The following is a 5,121-nucleotide window of genomic DNA, read 5'->3' as shown; positions in this document are numbered from 1 at the left end:
GGCTTTTGCAGATACAGTTACGTTCAGATAGATTCAGTGTATAGGCAAAAGTCAGTAACAACAAAATAGTATTTCTCATGCCTTAACATGTTAGAAGCTGATTGTTTACTGCCGCAAAATGCTGCATTTGGCTGTGTACCCCCAAACACCAGAGGAGCTATGGCATTTGTGTAGCAATAATAATAATAATAATAATAATTTATACACCGCCCATCTGGCTGGGCCTCCCCAGCCACTCTGGGTGGCTCCCAACAGAATATTAAAAGCACGATAAAACATCCAATGTTAAAAGCTTCCCTAAACAGGGCTGCCTTCAGATGTCTTATGAAAGTCAGATAGTTGTTTATTTCCTTGACATCTGATGGGAGGGTGTTCCACAGGGCGGGTGCTACAACCGAGAAGGCCCTCTGCCTGGTTCCCTGTAACCTCACTTTTTGCAGTGAGGGACCCACCAGAAGGCCCTCGGAACTGGACCTGAGTGTCCAGGCTGAACGATGGGGGTGGAGACGCTCCTTCAGGTATACTGGGCTGAGGCCGTTTAGGGCTTTAAAGGTCAGCACCAACACTTGGAATTGTGCTCGGAAATGTACTGGGAGCCAATGTAGGTCTTTCAGGAATGGTGTTATGTGGTCTCAGTGGCCAGTCCCAACTATATTTTGGTGCGTGGGGAAAAAATCATGTGACACAAGCCCTACCTACAGGTGTGACGGACAGCACAGCCAGGCCAGAGTCTGCTGGCGCAGTCTCCCTGAAATTCTGGCAGAGTGAAGGAGCCTGTCACTGATTGGCTACAAAGTCACAGAAGGGGGAGGAGCAGAACTTTGAGAGGGAGGATAAAAAGAGGGAGGGAGGGAGAGAGAGATAGGGCTACGGGTCAGGTGAAGAGATGGGGCTTGATTTGAGAAGATAGGGATGGATTTGAGAAGAGAGAGGGTCAGGTTAAGACAGGGGTCCTCAAACTACGGCCCACAGGCCGGATCAGGCCCGCCAAGGTCCTAAATTCAGTTCTCGCTGCTGCTGCTGCTGCTGCTGCTGCTGGCTGTCTGGCTTCTGGTGCTGTGGGGGTCCCAGGCCAGACGTGGAGAGGGCGGAGCAGGAAATGGCGGCGGCCAGGAGGCGTTGTGCGCAGGCGCTTCAGGCGGAAGGCAGCACCGCTGCTGGGGCCCCTCGCGGCTCAGTCGCCGCCCCTCCAGGTCTCCCGCTTCCCCACCACTCTCCTTCCCATCTCGCAAGCCCCGCATACCCCACCCAGCATGCACGTCTCGCCTTTGCAACCTGCCACTGTTGGAGGAGTTTGGGATGTTTTCAAGAAAAGCTCAGCGTCTCTTTCTCTGCGCACCGGCGCCAGTCTACTCATGTGAGCCAGCCCTTTTTGCAAGTTCCCCCTGTCCTTTTTTTATGGCGGGGGTGTGTGTGAGGAGAATTCAATTTCATGCTTTGGTAGCCTTTGCAAGTTTTAACTTCTTCTGGAAGGGGTTGGCTCTCTCTAGGGAGAGATCCCTGAAGGGCTGCAGGTTAGCGAGAGTGGGCGGGTGCCACCCAGCGCTACCATTTTAATCTCTGGGGTGGCGGAAGAAGATGGGGTAGGGTGGAACTCTGCAAGTTCCAAAGCAGAGAAGCATTTCGAAAAGTGCAGCTACCTCCTGAATTTGACACACAAACCCCCCACTCTGCTTTCTCCCTTCCTAAGCCCCTCTCTCTTATCTTCCTCTCACTTTCCAGGCTTGCCATTCCCACTGCTCCCACGTTTTGCAGCTTTTGGGGGGTGGGGTGGGGGAGAGAAAAACGCCCGCCCATGATTATTTAGCTGATTCTCTCCTGACCAACATAAATTAGCAGGCCCATACTTCCCATTGAAATATTTATAGAGTGGTACCTTGGGTTAAGAACTTAATTCGTTCCAGAAGTCCGTTCTTAACCTGAAACTATTCTTAGCCTGAAGCACCACTTTAGCTAATGGGGCCTCCCACTGCTGCCACCGCGCGGTTTCTGTTCTCACCCTGAAGCAAAGTTCTTAACCCGTGGTACTATTTCTGGTTAGCAGAGTCTGTAACCCGAAGCGTCTGTAACCTGAAGCGTCTGTAACCCAAGGTACCACTGTAAGTTTATGTTGATTAAAATCATTCTTCATTTTAAAGAAGGCTGATCGCCGAAGAATTGATGCTTTTGAATTATGGTGCTGGAGGAGACTCTTGAGAGTCCCATGGACTGCAAGAAGATCAAACCTCTCCATTCTTAAGGAAATCAGCCCTGAGTGCTCACTGGAAGGACAGATCCTGAAGCTGAGGCTCCAATACTTTGGCCACCTCATGAGAAGAGAAGACTCCCTGGAAAAGACCCTGATGTTGGGAAAGATGGAGGGCACAAGGAGAAGGGGGCGACAGAGGACAAGATGGTTGGATAGTGTTTTTGAGGTTACCAGCATGGGTTTGACCAAACTGCAGGAGGCAGTGCAGGACAGAGGTGCCTGGCATGCTCTGGTCCATGGGGTCACCAAGAGTCGGACACGACTAAACGACTAAACAACAACCACAATGGCTTCCTCCTGTCTCGCCCGGCCCCGAGCTGCCCCTTCGCGGGGCAGGAGGAGGAGCCGCTGCTGCCTCCGGGGCGCCTATGTGGGTGTCGCCGCTGCTCAGGAGCCTCTGAGTGCGTGCAGAGTGCAGACCGAGCAAGGCAGCAAGGGCATCCCTGGGCGCAGCCGCCTGTGCGGGAAGAGCCGGGCTGGGGTCCGGGTGGGGTGGAGAAGGGCTTCCTGCAGCAACAGTGCCCCTTTTGCAGGCACCCAGCGAGCGCTGCGCCTTCTGGAGGACTACAGGCCAAGCTGAGCCGGGCAGACAAGGGGCAGCTGCAGATGTCTGTGGACAGGGTCATCCAGGCTCTCATAGGCGAAGTATTGGGGCTCCTGGGGGGGCCGGCAGCTGGGGAGGGGAGGCTCCTTGACCCACTGGGACACCGAGGGAAATCGAGACTTTTCAGCAGAGACAGACATCACTTGACGCTCATGGAAACTGAATTGGATTTGCTGTCTTACTTATTTTGCAGCGCATTCACTCAGTTTGGCAAGTTCCTGTGTCACAGGCAAACTTGGCTTCCTCTCCCCCTAACTCTAGATCCTTTATGAGCAAGTTTAAAAGGCACAGTTTCCACTTTCTATAGCTCCAGTGGGAAAACTCCATCTTTCCCTACCATTTAGCCAATTCCTCCTTTGCCTTTAATGCACATTGTTTGAACTGCAAGTCATTAGCTATAACACGCAATGTGCATAGGAATTCGTTCATTATTCCCCCCCCCAAAAAAAATATAGTCCGGCCCACAACAGTGTCTGAGAGACAGCGCACCGGCCCAATGTTTAAAAAGTTTAAGGACCCCTGGCTTAGAGAGTGGGTAACTGAGGAAAAGTGACCCTCATGAACCAAGGTATTAATGGGTGAAGGAAGCTGTATGGTGTTAAAAGTATTTTGTGGCAGAGAGGAGGCAGAGATGAGTCAGGCTGGTGACTAAGTTAGGGGGTCTCCCCCTCCTGCTCTGACCGGCTCCCCTCCCCCTTGATCACTCAGAATCTGCAAAGGGATGAAGAGGGTGGAGCACAGGGAGATAAAGCGAAGAAATCTCAGGTTGCTTGGGAGAGGAGCAGACTTAGGGAACCTGTGGGAGATAGCTGAATGCTTCTCCATGAAAGAAGCAGCAAATCCTGGCTTATAGAAAGCCAGCATGTCAGGGAACAGATGAGGACAGAACCTTTTCCCCTGGAATTTGTGGCAACTGCCAAGAGGGCAAATCCTATGCTAGGGGTTATTAAGAACCTAAGAATGACCCTGTTGGATCAGCCAGGTGCAGAATGGCTGGGGCAACCCAGTCAGATGGATGGGGTACAATAAATAAATGATTAGTATTAGTATTTGCTTCCACTGCCTGAAGCATAGCTGTTAAGTTGCGGGTGAACATATCAGACAACACAGCGATTCTTCAAACAGCTCTTCTTTATTCAGATGCCAGAACAGAACTAACTGAGGAGCTCAGTCAGCCTGCTTATATAGAGCTCCAGAACAATTGTAACTGTTGCAACTTTCTAAAACTATCCAATCACAGAAGATCACTTTTCGATCCTTCATTTGCATACAAACTATCCAATCACAGAACGTCACTTTCAATCCTTCAGTTGCATAACTATCTACAGTATCCCCCTGCTGGCCCAGGGTGAGAACATCAGTACATAACAATAGCTGTCAACTTTTCCCTTTTTTAAAGGAAATTCCCTTATTCCGCATAGGATTCCTCGCAAGAAAAGGGAAAAGTTGACAGCTATGGCCTGAAGTGGCTGCCTCCATCTGCCTCATGGCCTGTAGAGTTATTCTTAGGTTCCTAATAACCCCTAACATGGGATTTGCCCTTTTCCCAGTTGCCACAAATTAAAATTCCAGGGGCCAGGGGAGAAAGGTTTTCATTCCCCCTGTTCCCTGGCAAGCTAGCTTTCTATAAGCAAGGAGCTACTGCTTCTTTCACGGAGAGGCATTCAGCTATTTTACACGCACCTGAGATCACCCGCCTTTCCTGCTCTATCTCTGAAGGATGCCAAAAAGAGGCAGCTCCCTCCCTGTTTGCTCTTCAATGGTTAACAGCAGCAACAGCATCTGAGCCCACATTCCTAGAGCAGAAGATTGCAAAGAGGAGGAGATTTGGGGAGGGGGGGAGAGAGAGTGTGCCCCTTTCCTCTTCGGCAGATCTGAAAGGGGGGAAAATGCAAAGTGTTCCACGTGAGTTTCTTCTTGCTTTGGCAGAGATGCTGAAGGCGGCCGCAGGGAGGGAAATGCAAGATTAAGGCAAATAATTTCGTGTGCTGGGGAAAGCAGGACTCCCTCATTCTCTTCCCCTAACCGAATTATTAGGCTCATTGGAGAGATGTGCTCCGTGCACTGAGAGATCCAGGTAGGTTAATCACTCCGCAGGTAAGCATCCCTCCATGATCTCCCCCCAACCTACAACAGCTTCTTGTTTCCTGTGTTGGGGACCTTACTTAGGGAAGCTTTTAATGTTTGATGTATTACAGTATTTTAATATTTTTTGGAAGCCGCCCAGAGTGGCTGGGGAAGCCCAGCCAGATGGGCGGGGTATAAATAA

This window comes from Podarcis pityusensis, assembly GCF_964106645.2.
Source record: "Podarcis pityusensis genome assembly, chromosome: 2".
In the NCBI taxonomy this organism is placed as follows: Eukaryota; Metazoa; Chordata; class Lepidosauria; order Squamata; family Lacertidae; genus Podarcis; species Podarcis pityusensis.
This window is presented reverse-complemented; position numbering follows the sequence as displayed.